The sequence below is a fragment of the Neolamprologus brichardi genome, chromosome 15, assembly GCF_056152115.1.
Source record: "Neolamprologus brichardi isolate AB-2024 chromosome 15, ASM5615211v1, whole genome shotgun sequence".
Classification (NCBI taxonomy): Eukaryota; Metazoa; Chordata; class Actinopteri; order Cichliformes; family Cichlidae; genus Neolamprologus; species Neolamprologus brichardi.
In genome coordinates, this window is record NC_142118.1 from 14,543,241 (window position 1) to 14,559,508 (window position 16,268).

The window sequence follows — 16,268 nt, forward strand, 5'->3', positions numbered from 1 at the left end:
AGCACTGGAAATAGTCTTCTTTGAAATGAATACGTCAAAGAGGTGGTACGATTTACAGAAGAGTGATGAGAACCTGAATGAAGCGAGGGTCTGGAGAAGGCCACACCCAAGATTCACAGACAAAACAACGTAGTATACCAACACACAGAGAAAAAAGGGAGGAGAAAAAAAGAAAGAGCCAATGCTTTTTAGACTTTCTTTTAGAAACGTTGAAAAACATGTTCAATTCGATTTAATTCAATGAAATTTTATTTATATAGCGTCACATCACAACAGCAGTTGCCTCTAGGTGCTTTATATTATAAGGTAAAGTGCAATAATACAGTTGTCCGATATTCTTCCCTCCAGCACAGCATCACAAAAGCTCACACATCTGTCAGCTTGTCAATGAGAGACCAGTGTTAAATACTTACCAATTGTTAATAGTGAGGATTAGCATGCCCAGATGAACTGTGCATATGTGCACATACAATGCAAACAGACGGTGCCTCTCTCTTTCTCTTGCTCTCTCACACACACATACACAAATATTCGCAGACACACTCTGTGGTCCAGAGCTGGCAAGCTTTCCTGGAAGGCTGGAATTCCCTAGTTGGCATAGAGAGGGAAACTGAGAAAAAAAGATAGTAGAGGAGAGATGTACAGAGGAGGGGAGGGAGGGAGTCATCAGGCTGAAGACATTGGGGTCCCCATCTGGTGTGTAGAGGACTGTGTTTATGTAGTGTGCGAATAAGTATGCTTGTGCACAAGTGCGTGTTATAATGATGGTGTAATTACCTCACTGTCGGTCGAGCTGCTCGCTGTTCATGGCTAGGTGACGGGGAGGCAAGGGCCATCGCTCTCCCCTTTTGCCTCACCATCCATCACAATAAAAAGCGGAGCCTCGGTAGACAGAGAGAGCCGTAAACATATGCATCCTCATCTTTGTGGTGAGCGCAGGGAATCCCCTTGTTTTCCCAAGATAGAAAGAAGAGAAAGGGGTGCAGCCAGAGGACAGCCGCTTGTTCTGGGTGTTTATGTTTTACAGCATTAGAGGCACTTAAACTCTGTCTTTAGGCTGCTGGGGACTCTGGCAGGGGAATCTCCCACAAAACTACGGAAAGCAAATTTAGCTGTTGTAAATGCAAACACAGCATAAAGAGGATAACCTACTCAACCTCAGAGACAAACAAGGACATATTTCTGCATAAATGCCCTTTGTTATTTTGATTTCATAATTTCCCCAAAGTCTCTGGACTGGTGAAATGGCTGGAAAAAGTAACAGATACTTCCAATGCCATAAAACATGCAGGATGTTGTCACCAAAGAGCCATAAAGCTTTACTTCCACTCCAATGATCCCAAGCCTGCCCCCATTCCTAAAAAGAAAACAGCAGGCTGAAGTTGTTACATGCACGATAAAGCGTGCAGCTGCAAGTTTTACAGGGTTCCACAAAGTTAAACACCACTTTATGGCGATGTACCTCATCATTTAATATAGGTCAAATATTTCATTTAAAACCAAATGTGTGTTTGATTAGTCAAAGTTCAGTCTTTCTTCTTTTTTTTTTCTTTTAAGAAAGACTTCATGGATTTATGTCACTTGCATTTTTTTGGAGCAGGCAGTTTGACTCTAACTCCCTGCACCAATCATATGTCGTCTTGGAAATGTTCCCCTGCTCACGGTGGGATGCTGTTCCTTAATTAAAATAAGAGGTGGAAAAAAGCAAACAAGAAAAGGGAAACTTACCTTCGGGCTTTTTTAGCATTATTCCCTGATGCCTTCTGCAGAATACCTGACTAAATGTGGCCTGAGCTGAAAAGGGGGAAAACAGCGAGAAAGGGAAAAAAAACCCAAAAACAATTATCCATCTGCGAATGAGCAGCAGACATTTAATTGAGGACTGCTGGGGACAAAACCCTTGTTTAGAGACAGTAATTAGGCAACAACATGGCAAGGAGGTTGGGACGAGTAAGAGGCAGGGTGGTGTACACCTCTGGTCTGCTCCAGTGAAGGGAGAGAAATTAAGGGAGGAGTGGAAAATGGGAAGAACAAGAGAGAAAACATGAGAATGAGAGAGATAGATTGGGAGAGAAAGAGAGAGTGAGCGTGTGTTTGTGTGTGTGTGTTAGGCACCATTCTGATGAGTGCAGGATCTCTGCCTACTCTCACCACCATTACAGCAGCACAGAACATTGCTCCAGGGCTTTGGATTCAAACCCATTACATCTGATACTGGATTTCGCTCTGCACAGAATTAATGCAATGTGGACTCGCCTCCTCTAAAGCTGGCCGGTGTCGCATAGCATCGCTGTGCAAAGAACTGCACCACAAGGAAAAAGAGGACAGGGGAGGAGAGTGAGGGCCTGAAAGTCTGAGAGGGACACTGGAAAGGGAGGCTCGCTGCAGCCGAAGGAGCCTTGTTCATATTTCAGTTTTTATTGTATCTAGGAAAAGGGACGGCTTACTCTAATAACTCACACGGTATATGGTACTGTGAACACATGAAGGGGGCCTATGTATATGTTGAACAGAGGCCCTGTGGTCCATTTGCATAATTAACAGACTGGCATTTGAAAAGCAGAATGTCAGCACAAACAACCTTGGACACCAAACTACCCTGGGTCATTTTTTTTCAGCTGTATAATTGGCTCCTAATGCAAAGGAGTTAAGCGTAGAGATTTTCTGCCCTTAAAGCAGAATACTAATAAAAAAACACCCAAAAAACCCCCAAAACGCTTGTTAATGGGTTCACCTTGTGATAATCAGTCAGCTTGGATTTTTGGAAGTTTAAGAAAGGACCTCTGCTACATGACGGAGTTAATAAATAAATAAAATACCATGTATCTAGAAATCCCGTTTTGTATGCAGAATCCATTCTCAAATTTAACTGAAGCCACTTGGCGGTTTTAAATACAACCATAAAATGTGTTATTCTGTGAAGTCTCTGGCTAGCCCGGCCTTCATTTTGTCTTAGCTACACCGTGTGGAAGGGAAGGTAAGACATCCATCCATCTGTATTCGTAGTGACACGCCTGCACTCAAAAAAAATCAGTTGTTGGATAAACACAAGTTAATCACGGCACCTATTTCCACGTGATTTAACCAAGTACAATAACCCATTTTTGACCATGTCAAACAAACACATTTGGTATTTGGTGGTTTGATGTAATCACATTATGCTGGATCAACGTAATATACTTACATTGCCTTGAAGTGATTTATTTAAGTATGTAGAGTAAAATTTGTTTTAATTCATTCTACACAAGTTAAAAACTTCAGGAAAAAGCAATGAAATCGTATTGTTTAAACAACTACTTTGTTAATCAAGGCAGTTACTGCTAGTCTTGCTTAATGAACCAATATGCAGGTTGATGATTTCATAGAGACAAACAACCATTTGCACTTACATTCATGAGTAATTTAGAATCACCAATTAAACTAACTCTAATTACACACTGCAAACCAGCCAGATTGTGGATTTGAACCCAGGCCCTTCTTGCTGTGAGGCAACAGCACAACCCATCACGCCACAAAGCTGTCAATCCAGGCTTAACAAAACTAGGAAAGCTATGATTACAAGGCTTGATGCAGAATTTTCTGTACATTTTTGTCCTTGACAGGCTAAACCACAATAAATAGCGATAGCATACACGTGGTGTGGGTGTAGTTGTCTGCCTCTTAAAACTCCAGCGATTTTCCTGCAGTTTGACATCTAATGTGATCTTGTGAATTTCGTGAGTCCAGGCAACTAACCACTCTTACTAGATTGTATCATGTCATCTCAACAAGAACAAATTAGGTTGCTGAATTTCATGCAGATGCTACATGATTTAATTATGTTCACCATAGAAACATGAAAGTTTGAATCTTGTACATGTAACAATCACCCAATTTCATTTTTTGGAGTGTGATGTAATGTTTGTGTAAGCGACCATACTCTTTGTGGCCAAAAACCTGGCTTTCCAAATCACATCCTGGACACATTTGGTTTGACAGTTACTAGCAGTCTCAAGCAAATTGGGAGTATATAGGACTTTATGTAAAGCAGAACCTCAGATGATACACAACCACTCCGTTTCATTTGGGTTGTGCATTAGGGCAACAATTTTCATTTTCTTTATTTTTAATTGACTAATAGAAGGAAGTTCAAATAGATTTTGCCTTTATGGATATTATTTTATTTTATGCCACAGTCACTGAATCATATTTAGGACCATGCAGAACTGTCTGATTTAAAGTTTAATGTTAATTTGTCACATGTATATTTCAATTAATGCATTGCCCTGACCGTTAATCACACCTATAGGTGGTAGATCAGAAACCTCCATGATTCTAACCACAATTATTAAAATCATTGACCGCCTGATTTATATTTGTCAGATCTCTCTTTATAGGTCACCTTGGGCAGTATTACATGGCCTTCAGCCAGCGTAGTATTTTCAGCTTGCTCTGAAAAGTCCTCATCTAATCACAAAATGTAAACAATGTTATGGTCTGTGTATTTAGTAAGTTGGGTGGCAGTGCATGACAGGGACTAATTTATGGTATATGCCCTTGCGAGTATCAAAATCACCCCAAGGAGCATGATTCTAATGGCACTCCACTAAAAATGTCTTTTTGGTCTCTGGGTCTAGAGAAGGTCCAATTCCAATTATCAGTGATGTCAGTAAGGTCAGTTTGACAGAGAGATTCCTGTTTCCTCTCTGTGCAAATTTAAGGTCCATATAAAATTGCAGATGCAAAATTAGGGTGTTCAGGACAGGACTTCCAATGGGCTATCTAAAATTAGTGTTAAAAAGGACACAACCTTGAAAGGGACAGGGGAAAAATTCAATAATGCTGGATCCATGCCAGCTATGTGGACGAAAGTATTCGGCCACCTACACATTACACCTGGAGGAGGTTCTCAGCCATGGAAACCCATGCTGTGAAGCTCCCAGCGCGCAATTTTTATTCTAATGTTAATGCCAGAAGAGGTTTGAAATTGCAATTATCAAGCCAGCAGAGTGTTGTTGACTTTTGAAAATGTGAGAGTGAATGGTTGTCTGTTTCTCTGTGCTAGCCCCATGACAGAGGGCAAGTGGTCCAGGGTGTACTTCTCACCCTGTGATAGCTGGGATAGGCTCAAGCCTTCCAGCAACCCTGATGGATGGAGGATAATATAATATAATATAATATAATATAATATAATATAATATAATATAATATAATATAATATAATATAATATAATATAATATAATATAATATAATATAATATAATATAGAGATCTAGGAAAGATGTGGAAGGTGAAGGCAAAAGTGGCAAATGAAACACTCTCAAATTGGGAGAATGGGTCTGTCTGAGATCTCTGTCCAGAAGATTCCAGTCCTAGGAACAGCTGACATACTGCGCAGGACTCTCAAGATCCCAGGCTTTCAGGAGAGAACCCAAGCTTGAAGGACAAAGACCACCTGCAGGGTCAGTGGGGGATTCTTTTATATGCACATGTAGAAATGTCTGTTTTTTGTCCACTCTGACAAATCCATGGCCTTCTAGTGATTATAATATTTTTTTACTTAGCAAAGATTCATGACATGACTACTCAGTACAAATGCCTATCTGTTGAAGTTTTGTGTTTGACTTGCTAGGTGTTTCAAAGGGAACCGTTTTACCAGCACCATTTTAATGTCAGCCTGAGAAACATTAAATCATAATCAAATCTGAAATAAAAAGTTAAGAGCCATTTTAAGGGCATTTAGGGTTAAGTTCATAGGTGTGCTGTTGATGCTTTTATGTCTTGAGATGCACAGCAATGTTCTGGACACCTGTGGGTGTCTTTTATCATTAAATCTGATGTGCAAGTTGGGAAACATGAACTGAATAATAAAGAAAAGAGAGGAAAAAAATACCCTCTGGTAACCGTTCTTCCAAGCTGTTCCCTGGAAAGAATTGATTTCTGGGATTTGCCAGATGCCATGCAGCCTTTGGGATGTAATCTCACGTCCATACACACCTATTAACCTCTGCTAGCAGAGAACCTGGAATGACTTTCAAGCTTCAGTGGGCCCGGTGCAGGATAATGACTGTGGTGAGTTCAGGTAATGTGGTTAGCGAGCTGTTGGGGCCAAGCTGTCAACTCCGTGACAGAGTTAAACGTGGGTGTTGTGGATCGGGGTGGTTTAGAAACTCAGAGGAGGCCAAAGAGGGAGAGAAGCTGGACCTGACAAGGCCTGGGAGCAGAGTCAACGGCCTGGGATCAGCGGCATAGCTTGACCGGATTGGACATCTTCCTGCAGAGCGCTCTCTCCTCAAGCTCAAGCGTCACACATGAATGTAAAGACTCCTGTACGTGTGTCCACATTTATGCACATGTGGGGGACAAAGATGGAAGCATATGTCACCCCAAAAGGATGAAAATTCCTTTCCCCATAATGTAGATATTCCCTAATCTTCCTCTTGCTCCACACCTCTCATCATCTTTTGCCTCTTTCCTCCAAATATCCCCCTCCCTCTCCCTCTTTTCCAAGTCAAGATGCTTCAGGGAAGGAAGAATTCATGGCAGCCAGAGTTACATGACTTATTACTCATCTCGGCCTTTGGTGGACCTCAGAGCCTCATCCATGCCTGCTGGCAGTACTGCAAAGCTGTGAGCCCAGACTCTCCTTGTTCTGCCAGCTAGCTTGTCAATCAACAAGCTAAGCAGCCAATCTGTCAGGTACCAAAGCAACATAGCAGTTAGCCCTTTCCCTGGTCCAGGTACCCCCTCCCCACCTTTCATCCTCCTCCTCAAAGATGACCACCAAAATGGATTCAGCACACTCTCTTCACACAGCTTCTCTCGTCCTGTCTGGCTCGCATGTAGAGTCTTGGCGCTCACCCACGGTGACCCCTGCATGGTCTCCCATTTCACCGCAGGAACCCTGACTCACATCCAAGCCAGTCAAAAAAATGAGGCAGCCATGCAGAAGATGATGCAGAAAGGGAAGGCATGCAAAAAATATTTTTTTTAAAGGAAACAATGAAGAGAGGAAGGTGGAGAATTTGTGTTAGTAAAATAGGTGTAGGTATGAGAATAATGACAGGAGTATAAATATATTTTAATGGGCAGAAAATGACTTATTATTATCATTATTATTATTATTATTGATCCTATATTTAGGGTTAAAACTCAGACTGAGGCCTGGAAATCAGTTTAGGAGTAAAAGCGTGGTCACAAACACTAACATTTTGAAGATTGTGTCTTTAGTCCACTTGTTTGTGACACAGCAATTAAAAACACGGCTTTTTGCAGTCTCACATTTGTCAGCTCACAAGTAAAATCTTTACAAATCTGGGTATAATGGTGAAATACAGAGCATCAAACATTTCACACAACATTGAGAAAATGCTACCTTTTTCAATATTTAATCCCAAAAAGGTCAGTTTTCGCAAACAACATAAAACCATAAATATAATCTAGAATTTGAACGAGTATGTGATTTTTTTTTTCTGAAGTCCAAATCATTTCAAGCTTGTGATTTAACGACTGAGCTGTTTATGATTTGAGGAGACAGGGAAGAGGAAGCATAATTAGAAGCCTCCTCATCTTTGGCTTTCTAAATCCTGAACCCTCCTCTGTCTGGCCCATTTGCGTTGGTGTGTCGTCACAAGGCCAGGGGATTTAAGCTAAGCCATATCAGCGGCTGAAAAGGACTCCTCTCAGAAAATACACTGGCCTGGATGTGGCAAATATTGCTGTAATGCGTTTGCAGGGGCCAGAGATCAACAATGAGGCCAGCTGAGGAAAAACCAGCGAGCTTTGCCTCTGGTAGAGCGCTCCTGAAGGACTCAGGGCACACATGCATTTTAGCACAGACATGCTATGCTATATCCTCAACAAGTACATGCTCTATTTAACCTTGAGCCACATCCAAAACAAGAGCAAAGCTGGTTGCTAAGATCCAAAGTGTGGTTATTATAAGCAGCATATTTTAACCTGAATCTATAACATGCACATCCACTTAGTCACCGTGTGAGACCCAGGGGTGGGTTGCGGCATTGCTGCTGATCTGGTCTAGCCTTCCCATGCGATAAAAAAAACTCTACAGCACACTCTAAGCATACTTGCATTTAACAGTAATGGGTAGTTTTAATGTCATGCAGATATGAATTTTTCAAATACCGTGGGACCAAACAGACAACCAACTACTATAGTTTAAATGAGTCGCACTACTGGCATCTAGCAGTGATAGAGAAGAGAAACAGAGATGATCCTAATGGTGGAGATTATTTTGATCACAGTTCTCACTCTCTCGAAAAATAAAGAAAGATTAAAAAAATATATATCTTTATTTAAGATACTAATAAAAACACATACATTTTAGAACTCCACTTTGATCATAGAGGATGAGGAAGCATAAGGAGATGAAGACCATCTTGAAATCAGTTCTGAATTTAATGATTCTGATTATGAACCAAATGACGAAACTCCTACTCATAGCCTTCCAAACAAGACAATTACATGAAAAGATGGTCAAATACAGTGGTCTTCATCCTCAAATATATGTAAGGCAAAATGTTCTGCATCAAACAAAGCTATTGAGTTGGTCATGCCCAACTCAATACAGAAAAGGGGACAGTGTATTTTGCGGGAAGAATTGAAAGGAGCTGGATAGAAGGCATTTACGTGGATATACATGGATATTTAGGGGCCCCTCATGCTGTCAAAGGAATGAATCAACAGCCAGTCTGTGGAAGTTTTAGATATATATTTTTTTATTAAACAATCTGTCAGATCATGGTCCAATGGGTAAACACATTATGTTCACTGGTGAGCATAATACGAAGTGGTTCATAAAGACTCTCTGGTGGATTTCTTGGTTTTAGGAAACAAACTGGTCTATAATGCATAGATGTGTTGAAGCTTGATAGGGCTTTACTGTGTGCAGGCTTCTCGCTACCCACTGTCTGTCAATTTTGGACTAAAAAACACATTTAAAAGAGAGACAGAACTAATTGAACATTCAGTAGTAGTCACGGCATCTCCACCATTACAGTTACATGATCCTCTTCTCACACACAACCTGCGGCGTAAACTCTGACCTCTGAATGACACTGTGTTACTTGGATAATGGCGACAGCAATATCTGTGACAATAGAGTTGCTGCTACACTGTGACAAACGGAGGGGATCGTGACAAATATGTTAAGCAGAACGGCTCATTTGGAGTCCCGTACATGTTGAAGCTGTCGACCCAGCATGCAAAATGGCCCTGAGCGGATCCTGACCTCCCAAGGACACATAGGCCAAAATCCTTGACTTACACCAGGCCGGCAGTCAGACAGGTATTAAATGGGGGCCGGCAGCGACACAGAAAGCTACCCCCCTGGCTAGAACGCCTAATACCCTGCAGTGCAAGCTTTTATCTGGCAGACCTCAGTGGCCCACCTGAGAGCAGAGCCAGTTGGGGAGCAGAGTGTTAAGCTGTTGGCTGTCGCTGTGTCATGTCTGTGTGTTAACAGGAAACCCAGGCTATATTGCTGCTGCTACTGCTTTATCTGAGGGTTTCTGTGAGATGCGTGTTGCAGTTTGATGAGTGTTTCTTGCTGCAGTGCGAGAAAGGGAGAGAGGGAGAGGGAGAAGCAGAGCATCCCTTCACATCAGGGCTTCGCATTTGCTGCTGTTTCCAGCACAGCTGCATACACATTTGCACATGAGCGAAGCACGTGCACATGCAATCACACATTCCAAAATGCAGACATGCATTCATGGGCGCACACACAGTCACACACACACATATATGCATGCGGCGCACTCAGTGAGAGAGGGAAGTGCTTCACTGACCCAGCACGGCAAGATAAGGCTGCTCTGCAATTCAGAAATATGCAACCTGCATGTTAACAATCCCTGGAGCGGAGCCTCCCCAGGGCGCTCTGCCTCCTCTCTCAGCCTCCCCACACCCCTTGCTCTCTGTGTACCCATCCTCTCCCTCCATCCACAGACCTCTTCATCCATCCCTCCATCCCTACAGCCACACCTCGCCTCACCTGACTGCAAATACAGAAACAATAGAGAGAGAAAGAAAACCGAGGCTGGATATTCTCAAAGAATGAGAGAGGGGAGAGAGCTGCTGAGAGCATGTGCAGAGTCCCATTGAGCTGCTTAGTGCAGAGTAGGGGCAAGAGGGCTCGGGGAGGCAAAACACAACATATGGAAGACTAATGAGGTTCTATTTGAAGGGCTTCTCAAAGAAAGGTTAGACAAGGCCAAACATAAGGGGATGTGGGAGGACGAATTTAAGGGAAAACTGAGTGATCAAACTGGGCAGGAAGGCGAGATGATAGCCAGAGAGTGTGCTGTTGAGTGAGAAGGGGAGCATAAACAGTGAGGAAAAGAGAGAAAGAATGCACAGATCCACTCTCAGCAGTAGAGGGAGATTGTCAGGTTTACGCTCTGGAGATGCTATGGAGAGTGACACGTCCACACGACACAGGCATAACGCACTGGCTTTGATACTAATATCAGTCTTTTTAGTGGGAGGTTGATGAAATTTGCATTTAGATTGAAATGACTTGGGAACGGCCAGGAGACCACAGAGGGCTACAGAAAAGGAAGAGGGAAGCAAGGGGAGAGGTGGGATGTCTTTTTAGTCAGGGCTATGAGATTCTTTGGCTTTTAGTTTTTTCACCCTCCCCTAACAAAACAAACAAACAAATAAACAAACAAACTCTCGCATGCACTTGACAACATGTCCATTCCTCACGTTCTCTGTGTGCCAGCACAGCCTTGCTGAGCCACACATGCGTGTGTCGTCTGCAAATTTCAATTTTACTTTGTCTTTAAGGACACAGGGGCAGCTCTGCACGCCACCCACATCTCCTTTCCTTCTGTGCTCCTACTACACACGCCTGACATTTGCATTGTCCAGAGGCACAGGGGCTATGAGGAGGAGGTGGGTAGTGCGCTCAATTTGCGCCTTAATCACATTAAAACGGCCCTGTTCAATTTTCTAAACGATTTAACGAGGGCTGTGCCGGCTGAGACAGATCGCGCACTGTGTCCTAAAACTGAGCCCTGCCCACTTAATGGAAGAGAAAGCAAACACTTTATTTCACCTCATGCTTTATTGGCACTGTATTGTTTATCTAACATAATCATTCCGTAATTCCCCTTTTGCTTGTCGCAGTCATTTAATTTTTGGTCAGCGTCTTCGCGGACATGACAACAAACGTCTAATGTTGATTTAGAAACTTTAAATTTGAAATAAAATCAGCTATTTTATCACAACTTAGACATGAACACCATGATCAGCATATGCAACAGCAGAATATTGTTGCAGGAATGGAAATTAGACCAATAAGTGATGTTTATTTTCCACAAATATATCTTAATTTCTTATTTAGCTACTAAGTGCTTAGTCAAATAGCTGAATCCTCAACTGGAGTGACTCCTTTTGCCATGCATCGGGCTGGGAATGGCTTTTCCAGAGAACAAGAGCACCACCTTGTGTTAATATTTCATAAAAAGCACCAGCCTAGGCCTTGACTTGCATTCTGATCACACGTAGCCTTACCCTTTTAGTTGGCAGAGGACAAGCGACTAGACAACTTTCTTACAGTAACAATTACATGAGCTGAATTGTCTGTCAGAACCTCGTTATGTCTCCATAAACCTAAAAAGCTGAGTCGGAACAAAGGCAGCGAAAGTTCTCTGGGCAATAAAAAAAAGTGTCTTTCTTGGAAAGTCATTTAATCTGGCGTTGAACCTCTTTTAATATTCTTTAAAGCAAATCTGCCTGTGGGTTTATATCACTTCAGCAGAGCAGTCTTACCAACACAGAGACGGATTGTGCTCTTTTTGAGAATCACTATTAAAATGGTTATGCCGCAGAAAAAGAGTGTCCTGTATGAAGTTGTTGTCCCCAGAAGTAATAAAGACAGAATCCAGATGTTCACACCTGATTGTCAACATGTGGATTCTGATCAAAACCACGACGGTGTGTTTATCAAGAGGTATCCACTAAAAAAGTGATGATGGTGGATTTTCTGCAAACCACCAGCCATTACAGTATGCTAATGCACGCTGGGAAGAAGACGTGAATTAAATGGAAGATGGGATGGCGTTAAGTGTTAATAGCAATTTACAATACCACATCCCCTCTGAGGATTTCTAATCTTCCATGTAAAATAATATAATCCTCTCTGTCAATATAATCCTGCTGATATTATTAAAAACACCCGCGATGACACGCAGATATTAGGCCTACTATTGCGCCTCAGAACCAATAATCTTAATTTACCTGGTGGGAGGGAGTGTGTGTTGATAGAGAGAGCGAGGGAGAGACAGAAAATCAGTGCTCGGGGAGATGATGAGGTAGCGCAAAAGACATTTGTGATGAAGAGGTCCCAGGGGGGAAATAGCTCTAAACTACCTGGGTACTTACATTACCTGTTAGGGAATCAAATAGATATAACACACACACGCGCGAGAAGTATGCTGCTTCCCAACTATCAATTTCAATATGCCTACTGGCGCAGGCGCTGAGTAAAGAGGGGTTCTAGAGGAGGAGAGAAGGGTAAGTTATTCTGCTCATGAACAGAGAGAAGAACTCAGTCCTGATAAAACTTTCCATATTTAGAGTGAGTGAATGCCCAGCCTGCTGAAAAGAGAGTGAGAGTGAGCAAGATATATTATAACCAGAGTAGGACACTACTCAGTGGACTGCCTCAGTCTCATAATTCATTAAAGGCAACGGTGTTTTTTTTTTTTCTTTCGAAAAATGCGAGAAAGTAGGACGTGATTTAATGTCTTAAGGGAGATTTTAAGCCACTCTTAAAGGCTTAGCCTTCCCCCATCACAACTTAATAATGGGCTGCCATTTGTTCAAAGTCATAGGCTAATGGTCAAATCACCATATGAATACAGCCACCATGGTGTGCGGCTTTAGCTGTGTTACATTTTTATCATCACTCCAGTGTGAGGATCATTGCACGGGTTAATGGGGATCGAGGGCGACTCGCTGTAGAAGTACCGTATGTGGCCAGCAGGTGTCAGCGTAGCCCTCAAACCTGCCCGCAGATGCCCGAGAGGGGGGAGATTAAACCTTGACTGGAGTACGGAGGGGAGCGGCCTGCAGTGGACTGGCCAGCCAGAGCCGCAGTGCATCAAACACAAGGTGGGTAAATTGCTATTAATAAGCAAGAGCAAGCTCGGGTGGCCAGTATGACACGGCCTAGTACAGAATTTATGGAGCCTCCGACCGGCAAGAATCTTATAAGTCATTAAGTATAACTCATTTTTAACCATCAGAAAGTGTCAGATACTCAGGACATAAATTTGTTCCACACTCTGTGGCATGAGTGAGAATGAAAGCGTGTGTGTGTGTGTGAGTTAAAGAAGCAAAGAGTGCCCTATTTGGGCTTTAAAGCCATAAACCCTCCCTCTCTTCCGCCTCCCATCAGAAGCCACATAAACCAGAGACAGAGTGCACACAGGGCCAAGCAGTAATGGGAGAGTGGTGGTGACACCTAATTTGAGTTTTATCATTCTCGGGTTTTAGATCATTAGGCTCCTGTCTCTCTCAGCAGGTTATACTGCACATGCAAACATTTAACTCTTCCTGTGTGGACTTTGTCCGCTGTTGCCAGTGGCTACACACAGAGTGAAGTTCCTCCTTAACCTGATTATGGCAGCAGTGTGGTTAATGATACAACCCGTGCTCATAAAAGTCACATCAAGGTTATACGGCTTGTGCTAGAACTAAGAAAAGCGCGAAAGGATCATTGGCCATCTCCACTATTAATGTTATATTACTATTTGTCTTATTTTCTTAATGCACGCACTGAAATGCAGGAATAAAGCGAGCTGGGCATAAAATGATCACAAATTCACTGCTGGTTAATGTGCAGTTCATATTCTTAATGAACTGCTTAACTATTTGGTCTATAAAAATGTCACAAAATTGTAAAGAATACCTCGCTCAAGGACCCAGCATGATATTTTACAACTCAACAATATTTAACTTACCAAGATACGAGGCACAGAAAAGCAGAATATCTTCACATTTAAAGGCAGAGTTTGACATTTTGTGGAAACAGCCTTAGTTGAAAGAGAAAACGTTGATACTTCTGCCAAATCTGACAGTTAAAATGAAGCTGCTGCCAGAAACCAATTATTTCGTTTAGCATAAAGAGTGAAACAGAGAGGTAACAAAAGGTGACAAAATCTGCACATCAGCTCCTCTAACCTCTCCAATTAAGTCATTACATGTAACGCACACAAGAAGGCTAAAGCATAAAAACAACCTTTGTAATCTTACATGGGTTTGTGTGTCAAAGTAGTTATTGGCCTTCACAGTATCCCTGGCAGTTGTTGACTTTTGTTAGATGAGTCCTTGGACATAAATACACTAGATGTTTGCATGTGAGAGTCACAGCTACAGTACAAATGCTTCCCTAGCTATTAAATTTAGGTCGTGACTCGATTCTGTAAAGCTGTTTGATCTCAACTGGGTTGGACCAGAACGAAAAACATTGCATAAGAACCTATATATAAATATTTATATGTAAATGTCAAAGAAGTGCAGATATAGTCAAAATAGATGTATACTTTCAAATCAATATGTAGATGTACAAATAATTTAATCATTAGTTATCTGCCTCCCCTTATCCCCAACGGGTCGCGGTATATGGCTGCACTTCCCTAGGCCTGGTTCTGCTGTAAGTTTCTTCCTGTTAAAAGGGAGTTTTTCTTTCCCACTTTTGCCAGGTGCTTGCTAATAGGGCCGTCTGATTGTTGGCGTTTTTTTGTATTATTGTGGGACCTTTACCTTACAATGTAAAGCTTCTTGAGGCGACTACTGTAGTGATTTGGTGCTATATAATTAAAACTGAATTGAATAATGAACCATGAATTTACAAAGCGGTGTCTCAAGCAAAAGAAGACAACAGAAGCATGCCTCAGTATTAGTTTTTCCAATATTCAGTCAACTTTCATTACAATGAAACACTGCTTTAATAATTCAAAGAGTCAGCCCCTTGGCTTCACAACCTTTCTTTGTAGTGAAATGGAAAGCCAAGAAAGACTGCTGTACAACTAGAGATGATTCAGACCTCTGACTCTGATCAAATAGTTTGGACAACCACAGCCATGACATGATCCGCTCTTCATCTCTTGCACCACAAAGCATTCTGATGCAAAATCCAGTGAAAAGTAAAAAGAAACGAGGCCCTCCTGTGCAACTGTCACACTTTGCAAAGCTATTCAGTGTGCCCATTTGAATGTTTTAGCGGGCTTGCCTGAAGGCCCTATGTTTGATACACCTGCTGGAAAGCGCACCTTCTGTTGTCATGAAAGATGTTACATATAGTTTGCAAAAACATCTGCGGGTAAAGTAAACGATATTTAGGCAGCTGCGTTTATCATTTTAGTAGAAACTCCCGACACCAGGTGATAAATGCTCATGTAAATAGCTTATAATCACACAATAACCACAATAAGGTCAGCAGCTGGTTTTCTGTGCATACAAACTAGTGGCAAGAAAATGCCACTGTCAAACACTGAGTCACACATCCATGCGTTCACCATGGCAACAAGTTTCTTCTCATCCTGTGGACCAACGTACAGCATTGGGCGTGCATTGTTTTGACTCGTGCACAAGTCTGAGTTGTTTGTGTGCACTCTCGATTATGTGAAGATAAAATCGGCGCTCTCTGTCAGTTCTATGTGTGTTACTGCGAACCATGTCATACATCACTGTGAAAGCTTAGTGTGCACAAAGTGGGAACGAGAGTGGCACTCGGTAAATGAAAACAAGAAAGGTTGAACAGCAGCATGCAAAAATATGGATTCAACCACAAAATGAGCAGTCATTCAGATTTAAACAATGGCTCGCAGGATGTTTTATTGATTAATTTATGAATTTTTTTTGAATAAAAGAAATCCATGGGAGGATAAACAAAGACTTTGACGGTTGCTTGTATAATAGGTTGACGGTGGTGAGAAAGGAAAAGGGAAGACACACCAAACACAAACAATATGTGAAGGTAGCGAGACAGAAGGAGGCAGTGAAGGAAAGAGCAATTAGTGAGAGATAAAAAGCATGGCGGCAAGGGTAAGACAACCTCCTATTACTCCAATTAATCCAATTTGAAAAGAGAGAGAGAGAGAAGAAGAAGAACTTAGCGCACCAGAAATGCAGATCCATTTCCGCGACAACAGCAAGTGTTTGAGGGTCATGAGTGGGCAGCCAGATCAGGCCTCCTGCCAGACTGAGCAGAAAACAGCATGCTGGCATTTCAGCCGGGCGGAGGGGAGCACGTGCCCCGT